Consider the following 20604-nt stretch of genomic DNA (forward strand, 5'->3'; position numbering starts at 1 on the left):
AGATATTGTAATAGTACCAAATTAGATACTTTACTTGTAACCTTATTTCTTCGGAGTATATAAGGAGAGACAAGGGTCCCCTAGAGGACAGGTTAATCTGTATACATCTCAATGCAATACGCCAAAGACACAGGACGTAGGGTATTACGTCGACCAGATGGCCCGAACCTATCTAAATCGCTGTCTCTGTGCCTTGTGTCACCATCTGGTTCCTGATCACACGCATCCTACCGATAATCTACCACCACGGGCACCCCCCTCGGTGGACTGCCGACCATATTTCATCGACAGTGGCGCGCCAGGTAGGGGCCCCCTCTAGGGGTTGTGCGTGCTGATCCATGGCGAACCAGATGGCGTACCTCAAGATCAACATGCTTCGTGACAGCTTGGCTGATCAAGTCGACATCCTTCAACGATCACGGTGCATGTCCGAACGTCACGCGTCATGCCTGGCACGCTGGCGGCGGCGTTCGGAGTGCATCGCGATGCTGCGCTATGCTGTCCACTACGAAACTGCATGGCGGCACTTTGTTGAGATCCCATCGGGCTCACAACGGGCACGCAAGGCTCGTAGTACAGACTCCCGGGCCACGGCGTCGGCTCCACATGACACGACATCGGATTTCCAGCGAGCACGCAACGGCGCCAGAGTCTACCGTGGAGGAGGCACGATCTACAGTGCCATGCAAGGCTGATTCGCATCTTCGGGTGTATATACACATGCAACGTGCATGGGCGGAGGATGCAAGTCCGAATGCGCCTTGATCGCAAGCTAAGTCATGTCTCATTAATTTTAATTCTATGGAATATATATGTATACATCTTCGGATATCTCCATGACTATTGCTGGCAGGCAAACTGCACCCCACGCAGCTCGTCTCATTGGCTCGGGACTAAGTCGCCAACCCGCCGAGGACTCGGTGGCGCAACTACGTGGCGTTTGTACTCCGGGCCGCATCTGCACAGGAGTCCTACTCCAACTCGAATCAAACACAACGTGCAGCAGAGATCTCCATGGAAGCAAATCTAAATGCATGCAAGCAAATAAGGAAGAACCGATCACTAATATAAGGACGACGTCGCTCGGACTACTTACTCCGACCACACCAAGACAACGAGCCAGAACCGAGCAACTACATGAGCCGTACAAGCTATCTAGCAAGCCACGTCGAGAGCCATCGAGCCGCTGAGCGAGCCACAGCGAGCCATCAAGCAAGCCACGCCGAGCCGCAGAGCGAGCAGCTCCACCGAGCTCCGACCACGTCGACCGCAACCACGTCGACCACGTCCCGAGCAGCTCTGCCGAGCTCCGACCACGACCACATCGACCACGTCTCGAGCGGCCCCACCGAGCTCCGACCACGTCGACCACTAGACCACGACGACCACGTCCCGAGCGGCTCCACAGAGCTCCGACCACCAGACCACGTCGCAAATGATGATCGCCGCGAAGAACGGTGCTACGACAACCGCGACCACCATCAGAACAGGCCGAAAAGCTCGAGGACCGGACAACTTCATCGCCACCGATTAGATTTCTATCTAAAGACAAGTACACTTCTAATATTTATATTTAATATAATTTTCATTACGACGTTTCTCCACAACATCCTTATCATGATTATTCTTCAAATAACGTTTGTCCATGTATACCATCTTAAATATAACATACAGCTATACTTAATACAAATCCTCGACCAGTCATGTTGACGCTCGATGCCTCCAGAGACGGCCCTGTCTCTGGCTCCTCCCTACACATGCATGAGCGTCTGCCCTCTGCGTTATGGGTGGTTGGCAGCGGCTCCTTAGCGACGCTTTGTTCTTCCTACACGTGCACGGGCTTCGCGCCCCGCATTATGGTTAACGGGCTAGCTAGGGCTGGAGACTCAGCTACATACTAACTGATTGGGCAGTTTATATTAAGTATAAACACAAACTTCACATTAACACTGATGTTTACAAAGCACCAACTGCTTTATCACATCATGCTCATTTGCAAATGACTGCTGAGCGTCATACGCTATTTCTTCACCGCTGATTTTTTCTCCATAATTTATTATTTTATACATCATGTACTACTATTCTACATATTTATATTGCAGCAATTTCGAGCTATGCTCGGGGACTTCGTCGCTCGCTCCTCGACTTGTGCTCGGGGACTGCCTGCCTCGATCACTCTCCGACCACGGCTCGGGGACTTCGTCGCTCGCTCTTCGACCTGTGCTCGGGGACTGCCTCGACCACTCTCCGACCACGGCTTGGGGACTTCGTCGCTCGCTCCTCGATCGTAGCTCGGGGACTGCCTCGACCACTCTCCGACCATGGCTCGGGGACTTTACGTCTCGACTACATGTGACTGGCAACTCGCATACAGTTGGGATATTTTTTCTCACTTAGACCTTGCTACAAGGCTCATACCTCGCCTTCCAGCAAGCTCGGGGACTACATCGGTATGATGCACCTGTTGGTGCATCTCGTATCGCCTGTACGACGATTGGGTTCTCAATTTAACTGGGAATTCTTTTTAGACCCTGGCACCATGTGCCTAAGTCACCTACTACCAGGCTCGGGGACTAAGTGGGCACACTTCACCTTGCAGTGAATGTGTTTGTTTTTCGACCACTACGCCTCTGATGATCAAAGATGCTACGCTTCAAGACGCACTTACATTTCTTTTCAGAAATACAAGTGGGCACACTTCCTGGGACAGAAATCTTTTTCTTTCTTCTTAAGAGCACCATACATTCTTCGGACAACCTACTTCTCCGGCGACAACGGTGGTCGGAGATGTCAAGAACTCAAGCCTCACTATTCGGAGAAGGTTGAAAAGGCGTGTTGCATCAGAATACATGGCGCTCGAGGACTAGCTATGGGGAGTATACCCCCAGGTAGCACAAGATGGTACATGGGCCGCACCATCCGAGGTGGCCCGACCCGTAAGATCAAGGCATACACATCAAGATTACAAGTTATACTAGATATTGTAATAGTACCAAATTAGATACTTTACTTGTAACCTTGTCTCTTCGGAGTATATAAGGAGAGACAAGGGTCCCCTAGAGGACAGGTTAATCTATATGCATCTCAATGCAATACGCCAAAGACACAGGACGTAGGGTATTACGTCGACCAGATGGCCCGAACCTGTCTAAATCGATGTCTCTGCGCCTTGTGTCACCATCTAGTTCCTGATCACACGCATCCTACCGATAATCTACCACCACGGGCACCCCCCCTCGGTGGACTGCCGACCATATTTCGTCGACACGAATTATTTGCAAGTTTTACCGCACTTTCATTGTCGCACAAAAGAGGTACCTTTTCTAGAACTACACCATAGTCTAGCAAAGTTTGTTTCATGTATAAAATTTATGCACAACAAGCACCCGCGACAATGTATTCCGCTTCGGCGGTGGACAAAGCCACACTATTTTGTTTCTTGGAGGACCAAGACACAATTGATCTACCATGCAAATGGCACCCTCCGGATGTGCTCTTTCTATCAACTTTGCATCCGGCGTAATCCGAATCGGAATAGCCAATTAATTCAAATAAAGCTCCTTTGGGATACCAAAGGCCAATGCTTGGTGTGTGCTTAAGATACCTAAGGATTCTTTTTACGTCAATTAAATGTGTTTCCTTAGGACTAGCTTGAAATCTAGCACACATACACACATTAAACATGATGTCGGGCCTAGATGCGGTTAAATATAACAAGCTACCAATCATGGAACGGTAGAGAGTTTGATCAACCGGGTTACCTCCCTCATCTAGGTCGAGATGTCCATTAGTAGGCATTGGTATCTTTATTGGCTTACATTCATCCATCTTGAATCTCTTGAGAAGATCTCTTGTGTATTTCTCTTGAGAGATGAAGATGCCTTCTTTCATTTGCTTGACTTGAAAACCAAGAAAGAATGTAAGCTCACCAATCATTGACATATCGAACTCCTTAGACATCAATTCACCAAATTCTTTGCATGAGTCTTCATTTGATGATCCAAAGATGATATCATCAACATATACTTGACAAATGAAGATATACCCATCAAGCTTCTTGGTGAATAGTGTGGTGTCGACCTTTCCAATGGTGAAGCCCTTCTCAATAAGAAAGTCCCGAAGGCGCTCATACCAAGCTCTTGGGGCTTGCTTGAGCCCATATAGTGCCTTGGACAACCTATAAACATGATTAGGATATCTAGGGTCTTCAAACCCGAGAGGTTGATCAACATAGACTAGTTCATTAATAAAGCCATTTAAAAATGCACTTTTCACATCTATTTGATATAGTTTCATTTCATGATGTGATGCGTATGCAAGAAGGATACAGATGGCTTCTAATCTTGCAACGGTGCAAAGGTCTCTCCAAAATTCAAACCTTCAACTTGAGAGAACCCCTTTGCAACTAGTCTTGCCTTGTTCCTCACAACAACACCTTGATCATCTTGCTTGTTGCGGAACACCCACTTCGTTCCAATGACTCTTGCACCTTTTGGTCGCTCTTCAAGAGTCCAAACTTCATTGCGAGTAAAGTTGTTCAACTCTTCATGCATGGCATTGATCCAATCCGGATCTTTAAGAGCTTCTTCTACCTTGGTAGGCTCATAGCAAGAGACAAAAGAGTGATGAGCAATAAATGAAGTAAGTTTTTGAGATCGAGTCATTACACCCTTTGATGGACTCCCTATGATGAGATCTTATGGATGATCTTGTAGGAGAGGTGTGTTTCTTCTATTGACCACTTGAGGAGGAGGTTGTGGAGCATCAACATCTTATGCTTGTACCACCATTTGCTCATGGGAGATATGAATATCTTCATTTTCTACTCTCCCATCTTTTTCACCATCTTGTGGCACACTTGATGAAGAAGGTTGGTTAATGACTTGTACATCATCTTCATCATCTTTTAGCTTGATGTCTCCTACCGGAATATTCTTCATAGCCTCCCTCAATGGTTCATCACCTACATCATCAATATTCTCATGTGCTCCTTAGGAGCCGTTAGATTCATCAAATTCCACATCATATGTTTCTTCAACCAAGCCAGTGGCATGATTAAATACTCTATATGCTTTGGACTTCAATGAGTAACCAACAAGGAAACCTATATCACAACGTCTTTGAAACTTCCCTAGGTGTTGCCGCTTCTTGTAGATGTAGCACTTGCAACCAAACACCCTAAAGAAGGAGACGTACGGCTTCTTCCCATTGAGCAACTCATACGGTGTCTTGACAAGGAACTTTTGAAGAAATAGGCGGTTGGATGCATAACATGCGATGTTGATTGCTTCCGCCCATAGAGCTTCGGGGGTATTGTACTCATCTAGCATTGTCCTTACAAGAGTGATCAAAGTCCGGTTCTTCCTCTCAACTACACTATTTTGTTGAGAAGTATAGGTTGCGGAGACTTCATGTTTGATTCCAACTTCATCACAATAAGCTTCTAGGTTTGTGTTGTCAAACTCTTTGCCATTGTCACTTCTTATCTTCTTGAGCTTCACTTCAAATTTATTTTGAGCTCTCTTGGCAAACTTCTTGAAACAAGATGCAACTTTGGATTTGTCAAGAAGGAAGAACACCCATGTATACCTTGAATAGTCATCCACAATCATAAGACAATAGAGATTTCCTCCCAAACTCTTGTATGTTGTTGGTCCAAATAAATCCATGTGTAGGAGTTCTAGCACTCTTGTGGTTGACATGAAAGCTTTGGTTGGATGAGTGTTTGCAACTTGCTTGCCGGCTTGACATGCACTACAAAGCTTGTCCTTCTCAAACTTCACATCCTTCAACCCTCTCACCAAATCATTCTTCATAAGCTTCTTGAGTGAGCTCATCCCAACATGAGCAAGTCTTCTATGCCATAGACACACAAGTGTTGTTTTGGTGAAGGAAAAAGTCTACTTCACCCCCCCACCTTTCATACTTAGTCTAATTCACCCCCCCCAACTATGAAACCGTCTGTTTTACCCCCTGAACTTTCCAAAACCGTCTATTTTACCCCCTGGGCGGTTTTCAGCGGCGGTTTTGCTACAGTAACAGCGGGTTTGCTACAGTAACAGCGGGTTTGCTGCAGTGTCGCCAGTTTTGAATTTTTCTTTTTTTTATTTATTTTCGATGAATTTTTGAAAAATCATAGTAAATCATAGAAAAATCATAAAATGAAAATTTTAATTTTATTGGACTCCACATGAGTAGATCTACACAATGAATATATAATACAGTATGCTTTAGTACAAATTTTTTTTGTAGCTTTAGATTAATTGGAAAATCCAATTTCATCTGTAATTAATTAGAATTTATCTATAACTAAATTATACATAGTCCAATGAGTACAAAATTTTTACTATAGTTCAAGCATACAATAATTAGCGTAGCATAAAAATTTCACCACAATTGAACCATAGAAGCTGCAGCTATGAATTATTCTAACTAATTACAGATAAAATTAGATTTTCCAATTAATCTAAATCTACAAAAAAAATTTGTATTAAAGCATACTGTATTATATATTCATTGTGTAGATCTACTCATGTGGAGTCCAATAAAATTAGATTTTTTATTTTATGATTTTTCTATGATTTTTCAAAAATTCATCGAAAATAAATTAAAAAAAGGAAATTCAAAACTGCGACGCTGTAGCAAACCCGCTGTTACTGTAGCAAACCCGCTGTTACTGTAGCAAAACCGCCGCTGAAAAACCGCCCAGGGGGTAAAATAGACGGTTTTGAAAAGTTCAGGGGGTAAAACAGACGGTTTCATAGTTGGGGGTGAATTAGACTAAGTATGAAAGGTGGGGGGGGTGATGTAGACTTTTTCCTTTTGGTGAATAGGCAAGTCTTCAAGTTTGCATCTTCGAAGGTGAAGTCAACTAGAAATAAGTTGTTGTATCTAAATCCATTGAATATCACTTGATTGTCATCTACCTTGGATACAACAACTTCCTTCTCGGTGAATAAGCATTGAAAGCCAAGATCACACAATTGCCCAACGGATAGCAAGTTGAAGCTCAATGAAGCAACATAGAGCACATTAGAGATGGAATGATCTTTTGATATTGCCACTTTGCCCAATCCTTTAACCTTGCCCTTTGAATTTTCTCCAAATGTTATTTTCTCTTGTCCATCTACCTCTTCATCTAGTGAGGTCAACATACGAGGATCACCGGTCATATGTTGAGTGCAACCACTATCATTAACCCAATGACTTCCACCGGTCTTGTAGTTCACCTACACACATGAGATTCAAACTTTAGGAATCCAAACTTGTTGAGGGCCCTTCACCTTCTCAACAAGTGACTTAGCCACCAAAATCCTCTTAGGCCTACTCTTGTTGGGGGGTCCTAAGAACATGACTTTCATCTTTCCACTAGAATCTTTTCTAAGCATGTAGTGAGCATTGAAAGCAAAGGGTCTAGCATGCTTGGGCAAGGGTTGTGGTGGTGGAGTTTGACACTCATGAGTAAAGTGGCCTTCTTGTCCACACTAAAAACATCTCTTTGGCTTTGACTTTGGCTTTGATTGTTGGTGTTGAGCTTGAGCCCTCTTCTTCTCTACACTTGCCATATATCCAATGCCACTTCTATCCATCTTCATGACGGTATTCATGAGTAGCTCACTTTGGAGATGCTTGCCTCTAGCAAACTTGCTCAATCCCACCTTGAGATGCTCTTTCTCCATCTTGAGCTTCTTGTTCTCTTCCTTGAGAATATCATTGTTCTTCTCTTCCTTGAGTTTCTGTAACACCCAAAAAATTTTCATTCTTTAAAATAAGTAAATTTGATTTAATTATGTTAATAAGTGTGCATTCAATAGGAAATTAATAATTTTTAGGGAATTAAAATCAATTATAAGATTTGAAACTTTTGATGCATACATGCTGCTGCAATAAGGAAAAGAATTCTTTTTCTTTTCTCCCCCTCCTTCCTTGTTTTTGGCCCGCTCGGCCCAACATCCGCAGCCCCAGCCCAGCAGCCTCGCGCGTCAGCCGCGTTGGACCAGCAGGCTCCGTCGGCCCAGCTCCCCTCTCCCCTTTCCACGCTCGGCCCAGCAGCCGCGCCAGGCAACCGCCCACGCCCTCCCGTGCCCTGCCGCTGACGCCCGGGCCCGCTTGTCGGCGCCGTCTTCACCCCCGCGTGACTCGGCAACCGCCTGCGCGTGCGCCAAGCAACCGCCGCCGCGCCCGGCCTTCTCGCGTCGTGGGAGCGCCCCCTCCTCGCGCCTGGCTTCTTTAAATCGAAGCCCGCACCCGAGCCGCCCCCTTCTGTTTTTTCCCGCTCCCTCTCGCGTCACCATGCCCGTGAGAACCGCCGCTCCGAGGTCTCCAAGCTCCACCGTCCGCCTCCGCGCGAACCTCCATCACCGAGCCGCCTCCGCTCCGGTTTTCACTGCGGTGAGACTCGCCGTTCTCCCCTCTATCTCCCCGAGCATCTTATTTCTAGTTTTTTTTGGCTTCTCGAGCCTTGGCCTCGAGCTCCGCGAGCCATGGTCGCCGGCCATCGCGGCCACCGCGCTAGCCGCCGTTCCCGGCCGCCGAAACGGAATGGATTAGAAGTTACCCCTTCGCGGGTAATTTTGCTAAAGAGTCCCTGGACTTTTCTAAGTCCTAACCCGTGGTCCAAAACGTATTTCCCCGAATGCGCAATCTCGATTGGAAAGCGTAAACTCCACGACTTAAGCCAAAAATACATTTTCAGTATTTATAGAAATGCCATTTGAACTGTTTCGCTTATAAAATTGTCGTTTTAGCTCCGAATTGATCCATTCAAATCGCGTTAGCTTCGTAATTTCATAAGCTACATGTTGGAGCTACTGTTAGTCAAGTTTGGAACTTTTTAATTTCATGATTAGATTTAATTAAATATAGGGCTATAGGAAAACCCATTTTAATCATAACTTTCACAATTTAGCTCCATTTTTCGTGAACTTCGCGTTGACGTGATCGTAGCGAGACGTAGGTTAGTTTTACAAACATTTTATCTTGATTTCAATACTGTTGGTGTACTGTTCTAATGATAGGAATGTTTGCTTTGCATGAATGCTTTTGGAATGTTGTATGTTGCTGTTTGATCACGTTCAGACGGTGAGGAAAACGTGGGAGACCAAGAACTCTTCGACGACCAGTAGGACCAGCACGAGTTTGTGAACCAAGGCAAGTATAACATGGGCCTTCCTTGATGTCCTATTTCACTTTAATCAATTACTCATTTGCATGTGTCTAATTTTGATACCCGTAAGGACATCCTAGTGATTGTTTATCCTGTTCCTTGTCTCCTATGGGTTAAATGCATATGGGTAGATTGCTAGTGCTCTAACTAAACTTGATATACATGTTGATGAATGATACTATAGAACAAAGTGAGTAACATGATTTATAACAACTGTTCCATAGGGCGAAAGTGCAAATGACCTTTGTTCATGTTGCTCCTAGCCCTCCATAAGGACTTATCTGTCGGCAAAAGCTAGGACTGACAGTGCAACCGGGAGAGTCATATGGCTCTGACTTTAGCTCAGTAATAGGACCTTTCTTAGCTGGTTAGAGGTTACCTTTTTGGCGCAAATGGGGCTTGCCACTTTGGGTATAGGGCTACCTCTGTTCCTATGAGTATAGCCGCGATGGATTTGTGCCATAGGAAAGGGGGGTCCCTACATCTGCCTGCCAAGGAAACCTAGCGGCCCTAACTTGTTAGGGAAACCTATGAAATGGCTTTATAGTGTACCCTGCCCGCTCACCTTGGTAGTGACATGGGAGTAATTAACCCAGGCATATGGGGATCATGACTCGCGGTGAATGTGCACCACCTCTGCAGAGGGTAACAAACTATTATAACAGCCATGCTCACGGTTACGAGCGGCCCGGAAAACTCACAGAATAACTGGTTAATTGTTGATGATCATTTAAAGTTGTTCAATGATGATATATGGTACACCTGACCCCGATATTTGTTCTTATGGGAATTAAATGGGAGCTTAAGCATAACTTGATAATAATTGAGAATAAAAGCTTGACCTATTAAAAATGCTAACTGTAGTAAACCAGAGTCTACCCTTTTTGAGCTTCATAACCCCATGTTAGCTTGCTAAGTACGGAATGTACTTACACTTGTTTATTTTCTTTACTTGGATAAAAATCCCGGATGGGTAACAGATGACAACGGGTATGAGGATTTCCCGGAGGATTATTAGGCTTGTGGTCAACCAGTTGACTTTCCCTGTGATGACGGCCACGAGAGTTTTATTATCTTTTTATTATTCCGCTGTGATGTATAAGACTAAGTTTTATTATAACTCTGATGTATAAGACACCGTGATGATACTTTATGTAATTTGTTAGCTTGTGTGTGTGATTGATTTCTGGGCACACACGAGTTTTGTGCATTCAATTTTATCCTTAAAATTGGGTGTGACAAATTGGTATCAGAGCCGTGTTGACTGTAGGACGCAAGCCTAGTTAGAAAAAGGTCGTTTTAGCATCTTTGCTCCTCTGGTTTCTTGCTTACTGACTTATTCTTGTTATTTTATTAAAACATTTATGCTTTTCATACCTTAATCTATTATTTAAAAGGGAAATTTTGCTACCGGACATGCCAAGTGACCCCTCTTTGCTAGCGGGCATGCAAAATTTGACGATTTGCTGGTGGACACTCTGGTTCCTTACAAATTTGCTGGTGGATACCGGACCGAATAAAATATTCATTTCCGGGCTTTTGAGGAGAGAGAAGCATGGGAAATGTCCTTTCTGCCCCTGGCTATTTCTTCTACCTTGGTCTCCTTCCTCTGGCCGCGACGCAGGGCCACCTTCAGCGAGAGCCGCCAGTGCCTGTGGCCGCCGGACCACCTCCAGCAGCTCTGCCGTGGCCTCGTGAGCGCACGCGAGCAGCCGCTCCGCCACGGCCTCACCGGCACGCGCGACCAGCCAGTCCGTCGCGGCCTCGTGGGCACGCGCGTGAGTAGCAACTCCGCCGCGTCCTCGCGGGCGCACGAGCAGCAGCTCCTCCGTGGCCTCGTGGGCAGGCACGTGAGCAGCAGCTCTGCCGCGGCCTCGCCGGCACGGGCGAGCAGCCGGTCCGCATGGCCTCATGGGCACGCGTGCGAGCTGCGGCTCCGCCATGGCCTCGCCGGCATGCGCGAGCAGCCGGTCCGCACGGCCTCGTGGGCACGCGCCCGAGCAGCCGCTCTGCCATGGCCTCGCCGGAGCGCGTGAGCAGCAGCTCTGCCACGGCCTCGCGGGCGAGCATGCGAGCAGCGCGAGAGTAGCCGCTCCGCCACGGCCTCGCCGGCGCGCGAGAGCAGCAGCTCTGCCGCGGCCTCGTGGGGGCGCGCGAACAGCCGCTCCGCCACGGCCTCGCCGGCGCGCGCGAGCAGCCGGTCTGCATGGCCTCGTGGGCATGCGCCCGAGCTGCGGTTCCGCCATGGCCTCACCGGCGCGCGCGAGCAGCAGCTCCGCCGCGGCGCGGGCATGTGTGCGCCACCGCAGCCGGGAAGCCTCCTCCGGCTGGGAACAGCGGTGGCCGCGGCTCGCTGACGAGGACCGCGTCGCGGCTAGAGGAAGGAGACCAAGGTAGAAGAAATAGCCAGGGGCAGAAAGGACATTTCCCGTGCTTCTCTCTCTTCGAAAGCCCAGAAATGAATATTTTATTCGGTCCGGTGTCCACCAGCAAATTTGTAAGGAACTAGAGTGTCCACCAGCAAATCGTCAAATTTTGCATGCCCGCTAGCAAAGAGGGGTCACTTGGCATGTCCGGTAGCAAAATTTCCCTATTTAAAATTGTTGATTCTAATTACATCTTACTTTAAATCTATAGATGTCTCATAATCCGAAGACTGCTCGACTCAGCACCGCCGGATATCGTGCCATGTTTACTCCGCGTGCCCCACCGGCGGAGAGGGAGATTGTGATCATCTCCGACGATGAGGAGATGGCTATACCGACGCCTACACCTACTCCTACACCAGTCGCCGTGCCCGTCCACCCTGTGGTAGCTACACCTGAGGAGTCGACGGCTACTTCCCCTACACCTGCACCCTCCCCATCTGCCCCCGTGGAGGATGAGGAGATTGGCTGGAAGTGCAAGTACTACTTCAAGCCAGCTCCAGAGACAGCCTACTACCACAATCTCCTCACCCACGTGCTGGACGACTACTTCCCCGACTTGCACGCCTCCATCAGCTACCACTGCGCCGAGTACAAGCACCCACTAGAGGCTACCTTCTGGAAGGTAGAGCTGGTGGTCACCGCATGGAATGATATCATCAATGGACATGAGGTGGAGACTGTCCACTATGCCCCTGCCAGGAGAGCCCATGCTTTGGATGGCATGGAGGATGCAGCACAGAATGCCTACATCCACTACCATGGTCGTCGCTTTGAGGCCATGAGGGAGGATCGCTTCAGGTTCCTTCCTCGAAATGATCATGAGGGTGTTTGACAGGTTTTGGCTCCACCAGAGAATGACCCAACTCTAGAGGCAACGGTGCAGCATGTCCATGCTATGTAGGGAGTGGATCATGAAGTCAAAGGAGAACTGCGTGCATCTCAGAGGGCGCAGAGACGTCTTCAGAAATAAGTGGATGAACTTCGAGCACAACTGGGACAGCCTTCCATCTACAAGAAGAAGCGTCGTTCCTTCACCATGATTGACACCGCTCCATAGGTGTTAGGTGCCTTGATCTAGATTACCACGTCGATAGATTCGTGTTCTTAATTAGTCTTGTTGGTCTCGTGAACTTGGTTGATTAGATGTTTGATTTGTGAACTTGGTTGATTTGGTATTTTGCTTGATTGCTGGAAGTTTGTGGGCATGTCCACAACTTCCTTAGATGGGAACTTTAAATTTAGAATGAAATCTTAATGCAGATGTTTCATTTTATCTTATCTCTGCTGTGCTGATTTCTGGAGCAGCCTGTGTTCTTTATCTGGTATCTCGAAATCTGGGATGATAAAAATTCTGAAATTTTTGTGGAGATAACTAGACCTCTGTATCTTTCAAGTGTCTTTGGAATCACGTCTATAGCTGTTCAGGTTTGGGAGATCTAGCTGTCACAAGTTGATGTTCTTGCGCTGTCTGGAACTCAGAACAGTTTTGGTTTAGCTCTACTTATGACTATGTGTGAGTCCGAATCTGTAAAAGTGGTCTAAAAGAAAGTTGTATCTGATGTCCTAAGCTTTCTAACGAATCTTGGTGCACCTCTGTTGAATCTCTGAAACTCGAGTTATAACAGTTTTACTGAACTGCTGAATTTGAATCTTGTCCAGAAAATTCTCAGCATTGTTTCTTATCTTTTGTAAGCTCTATATAATTGGAAAAATCTCTAAATTTTGCACATTTGTTGGAAAACAGATGGCCGCAAGAGGAGGAAGAGGCAGAGGCCGTGGTCGTGGGCGTGATGCTCTTATAAATCCACCACCGCCACCTGTGACCATGGAACAGATATTGGGAATGCAAGCGCAGCTGATGCAAGCTATGATGCAGTGCTTGGACAATGAACCTGCAAGAGGGCCACCGCCTGTCCAGGTTAGAGATAAGTGTGGAGAGTTTATGAAAGGTCGCCCACCGATGTTCACCCATGCCTCAGACCCAATGGAGGCCGATGATTGGTTGCGTGCGGTGGAGAAACAACTAAACATAGCACAATGCAACGACCTTGAGAAGGTGTTGTATGCTTTCGAGCAACTCCAAGGAGCTGCTCAGGATTGGTGGGAATCATTCCAGTTTGGACGTCCCAACAATGCTCCTACTATCACTTGGCAGGAATTCAAGGACAGTTTCTGGTCATACCATATTCCTGATGGACTAGTGGAACTGAAGCAGGAAGAATTCAGATCTCTCAAGCAAGGGTCAATGACTATGGCGGAATATCAGGACAAGTTCACACAACTATCACGCTACGCTCCTAATGATGTAGCGGATGACAAGGATAAGCAACGTTGTTTCCTCAAGGGACTCTATGATGGACTGCAGCTCCAGCTGATGTCTAATACTTATCCTAACTTCTAATCTTTGGTGAATCGCGCAATCGTGATTGATGATAAGCGCAAGAAGATGGAAGCTAAGAAGAGAAGGCTCCAAGGGCAAGCTTCTAGAAGCAACACTCGGCCACGTGCTTATCCCTAGCAAGGTTTCCAGTAGAGGAATCAAGGACCAACTCACCAGGGAAACCGTGGTCAGTATCCCCAGCGAAACCAGTTCCAACAACGCCCTCAATATCAGCAATAGTTTGGAAATCAGCGTCCCCCGCAACAGACTAGCAATCTTGCAACACGCCAGGGAGTGCCCAACAATGCTCCTATGAAGAGTGGTGCACCCAACAATCCCAATGCCTGTTACCGATGTGGAGAAGTAGGTCACTATGCTCATCAGTGTCCTAAGAAGCAGAACCAACAAGCACCTCAGAACCAGACCAACAATCATAAGTTCAACGCCCGACCACCTCTCACAGCGAAGGTGAACTATGTGTCATCTGATGCAGCTCAGGAGACGCCTGAGGTCATGTTGGGTACGTTCAACGTCAACTCTATTTCTGCTACCGTACTTTTTGATTCTGGTGCTTCGCATTCTTTTATCTCCCAAGCTTTTGTTAGAATGCATAGCATACCTTTGTGTGCCATGAAAAACCCCATACCAGTGAATTCCCCGGGAGGTAGTATGCCCGCTTCTTATTGGAGCCCCTCAACTAGCATTTCCTTAAGGGGGGTAGACTTTAAGGTGAAGCCTATTGTGTTGAGAACAGCGGGAATTGATCTTATCCTAGGAATGGATTGGATGAAACAACACCGGGCAGTGATTTAGTGTCAGGAGAAATCTATGGTCGTGACATCACTCAATGGGGATAGAATCTGTGTAGAAGTGGTAGTGCAAGCTCAGCCTACAGCCACAGTGAACCAGCTAGATGGTGAAGTCAATGAACAAGATCGTGTCATGGAGGAGTTCCCGGATGTCTTCCCTAATGACTTGCCAGGTATGCCACCTGACCGAGACATTGAATTCATTATCGAATTATTACCTGGAACTGCACCAATAGCTAAACGTCCATATAGAATGGGAGTTAATGAATTAGAAGAGCTTAAGAAACAACTAAAAGAGTTGCAAGAAAAATGTTTCATACGCCCTAGTTCTTCCCCATGGGGGGCACCTATGATCTTTGTGGATAAGAAGGATGGTAGTCAATGGATGTGTGTGGATTACCGCTCACTTAATGAGGTTACCATCAAGAATAAATACCCTTTGCCTAGGATTGATGATTTGTTTGATCAGTTGAGAGGAGCTCATGTGTTCTCCAAGATTGATCTCCGATCTGGTTATCATCAGCTTAAGATTCAGAACTCGGACATACCCAAGACAGCATTCACTACACGGTACGGATTATATGAGTACACCGTTATGTCTTTTGGATTGACCAATGCACCTGCATACTTCATGTATTTGATGAATAAGGTGTTCATGGAGTTTTTGGATAAATTTGTGGTAGTATTCATAGATGACATACTAATATTCTCCAAGACTGAAGAAGAACATGCGGAACACATAAGGATGGTCTTGCAAAAACTTAGAGTACATAAGTTGTACGCTAAGCGGAGCAAGTGTGAATTTTGGTTAAAGGAAGTCTCTTTTTCTGGGTCATGTTGTCTCCAATGGTGGAATAGCAGTGGATCCAGGCAAAGTGCAAGATGTACTGAATTGGAAACCACCAACTACTGTAAGTGAGATTCGTAGCTTTTTGGGATTGGCTGGTTATTACCGAAGGTTCATTGAAGGCTTTTCCAAGCTAGCCAAGCCTATGACAACTTTGTTGGAAAAGAATGCTAAGTATGTATGGTCGGATAAATGCCAGGCAAACTTTGAAGAGCTAAAGAAGAGATTGACTACAACTTCAGTATTAATTTTGCCCAATGTAAGCAAGAACTTCTCTATATATTGTGATGCATCCCGGTTGGGTTTTGGATGTGTGCTTATGCAAGAAGGAAGAGTGGTTGCATATGCATCTAGACAACTAAGGAAGCATGAGTTGAATTATCCTACTCATGACTTGGAATTGGCAGCTATGGTTCATGCTTTGAAGATCTGGAGACATTATCTAATTGGACATAAGAGTGATATCTATACTGATCATAAGAGTTTAAAGTATATCTTCACCCAATCAGATCTAAATTTAAGACAACGTCGTTGGTTGGAATTGATCAAAGACTATGATTTGGAAGTGCATTATCACCCGGGAAAGGCAAATGTCGTAGCTGATGCACTTAGCAGAAAGAGCTATGCCAATGGAATTCATATAACATCTATGTCAGCAGAGTTGTGTGCTGAAATGGAGTATCTCAACTTGAATCTGGTCACTAACGCAATGGAATTGGAGATAGAGCCTACATTGGAGCAGGAGATACGCAAAGGACAATTGGAGGATGAAAAACTTAAGGAGATAGCAGAGAATGTAGTGCTTGGAAAGGCACCCGGATTCAGAATGGATGAGAATGGAACTCTTTGGTTTGGGAAAAGGATATGTGTACCGGAAGTGAGAGCTATCCGAGATGCAATTCTGCAAGAGGCCCATGAGTCTGCTTATTCTATACATTCCGGAAGTACCAAGATGTACTTGGATCTCAAAGAAAAGTACTGGTGGTATGGTTTGAAGAGAGATGTGGCAGAATATGTGGCTTTGTGTGACACATGTCAAAGAGTGAAAGCTGAGCATCAAAGACCTGCAGGGTTACTACAACCAATGAAGATTCCTGAATGGAAATGGGAAGAAGTTGGTATGGATTTTATTGTAGGATTGCCCCGCACTCAAAGAGGTTATGATTCAATATGGGTAATAGTGGATCGACTCACTAAAGTTGCTCACTTTTTACCAGTCAAGACTACCTATAATGGTGCAAGATTAGCAGAGTTGTATATGGAAAGAATAGTGTGCTTACATGGTGTTCCCAAGAAAATTGTGTCGGATAGAGGCACCCAATTTACATCGCAATTCTGGCATAAAGTACATAGATCTTTGGGAACAAAGTTGAATTTCAGTTCTGCTTACCACCTGCAAACTGATGGACAGACTGAAAGGATCAACCAGATTTTGGAAGATATGTTGAGAGCCTGTGCACTTCAGTATGGTGATAGTTGGGATAAGAGTCTGCCTTACGCAGAGTTCTCATACAACAACAGTTATCAAAAGAGCCTCAACATGGCACCTTTCGAGGCGTTGTATGGACGTAAGTGTAGAACGCCTTTGTTTTGGAATCAGACTGGAGAAACTCAAGTGTTTGGTCCCGATGTCCTTAGAGACGCGGAAGAACAAGTGAGAATGATTAGAGACAATTTGAGAGTAGCTCAGTCCCGACAGAAGAGTTACGCTGATACCCGCAGAAGAGAGCTGACTTTTGAGATTGGTGATTATGTGTACTTGAAAGTGTCACCAATGAGAAGTGTGAGAAGATTCAATATGAAGGGAAAGTTAGCACCAAGGTATATAGGACCTTTTAAGATCCTAGAGAGACGTGGAGAAGTAGCTTATCAGTTGGAACTGCCTGAGAGCTTGTCTGGTGTGCACGACGTGTTCCACGTTTCCCAGTTGAAAAAGTGTCTGAGGGTACCAGAAGAACAAATTCCTTTGGAAGAACTTGTTGTCAAGGAAGATCTTACTTATGAAGAGTATCCGATAAAGATTTTGGAAACTACCGAAAGAGTTACGAGAAGCCGAACAGTGAAGATGTGCAAGGTGCAGTGCAATCGTTATACAGAGGATGAGGCTACTTGGGAAAGAGAAGAGGATCTAAGAAAGACTTATCCCCAACTGTTTGAGTAAGCAATCACCCGAATCTCGAGGACGAGATTCATCTTAAGGAGGGTAGAATTGTAACACCCAAAAATTTTCATTCTTTAAAATAAGTAAATTTGATTTAATTATGTTAATAAGTGTGCATTCAATTATAGGAAATTAATATTTTTTGGGGAATTAAAATCAATTATAAGATTTGAAACTTTTGATGCATACATGCTGCTGCAATATTTATTCATGTGATGATTGTTCTTGAATTAGAGTTCAAATGAATTCAAAAATTATTTGAAAATGCTTTTGGGAAAATTTGTTTGGAAAATAAAAAGGAAAAGAATTCTTTTTCTTTTCTCCCCCTCCTTCCTTGTTTTCGGCCCGCTCGGCCCAGAATCCGCAGCCCTAGCCCAACAGCCTCGCGCGTCAGCCGCGTCGGACCAGCAGGCTCCGCCGGCCCAGCTCCCCTCTCCCCTTTCCGCGCTCGGCCCAGCAGCCGCTCGGCCCAGCAGCTGCGCCAGGCAATCACCCACACCCTCCCGTGCCCTGCCGCTGACGCCCAGGCCCGCTTGTCGGCGCTGTCTTCACCCCCGCACGACTCGACAACCGCCTGCACGTGCGCCAGGCAACCGCCACCGTGCCCGGCCTTCTCACATCGTGGGAGCGCCCCCTCCTCGCGCCTGGCTTCTTTAAATCGAAGCCCGCACCCGAGCCTCCCCCTTCTGTTTTTCCCCTCTCCTGCTCGCGTCGCCGTGCCCGTGAGAACCGCAGCCCCGAGGTCTCCGAGCTCTGCCGTCTGCCTCCGTGCGAACCTCCATCACCGAGCCGCCTCCGCTCCGGTTTTCACCGCGGTGAGACTCGCCGTTCTCCCCTCTATCTCCCCGAGCATCTTATTTCTCGTTTTTTTTTGCTTCTCGAGCCTTGGCCGCGAGCTCCGCGAGCCATGGTCGCCGGCCATGGCGGCCACCGCGCTAGCCGCCGTTCCCGGCCGCCGAAACGGCATGGCCGCGGCCCCCTTCCTCCCCCACGTCCCCCGGTACACTCGGTTGTCCATTTGGCGAACCATAGGCCCCTAACCGCACGCTCCAGCGAGACCACCGCCGCCGGCCACGGCGCCTGGCCGCCGGTGATACTGTTCTGGTCGGCCGACCCTCCCCAGGCCGATCCTAGCCGCCCATCGCGAGATCAACGGCCAGGATTAGAAGTTACCCCTTCGCGGGTAATTTTGCTAAAGAGTCCCTGGACTTTTCTAAGTCCTAACCCACAGTCCAAAACGTATTTCCCCGAATGCGCAATCTCGATTGGAAAGCGTAAACTCCACGACTTAAGCCAAAAATACGTTTTCAGTATTTATAGAAATGCCATTTGAACTGTTTCGCTTATAAAATTGTCGTTTTAGCTCCGAATTGATCCATTCAAATCGCGTTAGCTTCGTAATTTCATAAGCTACATGTTGGAGCTACTGTTAGTCAAGTTTGGAACTTTTTAATTTCATGATTAGATTTAATTAAATATAGGGCTATAGGAAAAACCCGTTTTAATCATAACTTTCGCAATTTAGCTCCGTTTTTCGTGAACTTCGCGTTGACGTGATCGTAGCGAGACGTAGGTTAGTTTTACAAACATTTTATCTTGATTTCAATACTGTTGGTGTACTGTTCTAATGATAGGAATGTTTGCTTTGCATGAATGCTTTTGGAATATTGTATGTTGCTGTTTGATCGTGTTCAGACGGTGAGGAAAACGTGGGAGACCAAGAACTCTTCGACGACCAGCAGGACCAGCACGAGTTTGTGAACCAAGGCAAGTATAACATGGGCCTTCCGTGATGTCCTATTTCACTTTAATCAATTACTCATTTGCATGTGTCTAATTTTGATACCCGTAAGGACATCCTAGTGATTGTTTATCCTGTTCCTTGTCTCCTATGGGTTAAATGCATATGGGTAGATTGCTAGTGCTCTAACTGAACTTGATATACATGTTGATGAATGATACTATGGAACAAAGTGAGTAACATGATTTCTAACAACTGTTCCATAGGGCGAAAGTGCAAATGACCTTTGTTCATGTTGCTCCCGGCCCTCCATAAGGACTTATCTGTCGGCAAAAGCTGGGACTGACAGTGCAACCGGGAGAGTCATATGGCTCTGACTTTAGCTCAGTAATAGGACCTTTCCTAGCTGGTTAGAGGTTAGCTTTTTGGCGCAAATGGGGCTTGCCACTTTGGGTATAGGGCTGCCTCTGTTCCTATGAGTATAGCCACGATGGATTTGTGCCATAGGAAAGGGGGGTCCCTACATCTGCCTGCCAAGGAAACCTAGCAGCCCTGACTTGTTAGGGAAACCTATGAAATGGCTTCATAGTGTACCCTGCCCGCTCACCTTGGTAGTGACATGGGAGTAATTAACCCGGGCATATGGGGATCACGACTCGCGGTGAATGTGCACCACCTCTGCAGACGGTAACAAACTGTTATAACAGCCGTGCTCATGGTTACGAGCGGCCCGGAAAACTCACAGAATAACTGGTTAATTGTTGATGATCATTTAAAGTTGTTCAATGATGATATATGGTATACCTGACCCCGATATTTGTTCTTATGGGAATTAAATGGGAGCTTAAGCATAACTTGATAATAATTGAGAATAAAAGCTTGACCTATTAAAAATGCTAACTGCAGTAAACCAGAGTGTACCCTTTTTGAGCTTCATAACCCCATGTTAGCTTGCTAAGTACGGAATGTACTTACACTTGTTTATTTTCTTTACTTGGATAAAAATCCCGGATGGATAACAGATGACAATGGGTATGAGGATTTCTCGGAGGATTATTAGTCTTGTCGTCA

The 20604-nt window shown here is 46.2% G+C and overlaps 1 pseudogene; it reads left to right on the forward strand.

Moving 5' to 3' along the window:
* The window catches only part of LOC136521119 (uncharacterized), a 31669-nt pseudogene that overhangs the window by 6484 nt on the left and 4581 nt on the right, over positions 1-20604 (forward strand).

The sequence above is a fragment of the Miscanthus floridulus genome, chromosome 18 (genome assembly GCF_019320115.1).
Source record: "Miscanthus floridulus cultivar M001 chromosome 18, ASM1932011v1, whole genome shotgun sequence".
Taxonomy (NCBI): domain Eukaryota; kingdom Viridiplantae; phylum Streptophyta; class Magnoliopsida; order Poales; family Poaceae; genus Miscanthus; species Miscanthus floridulus.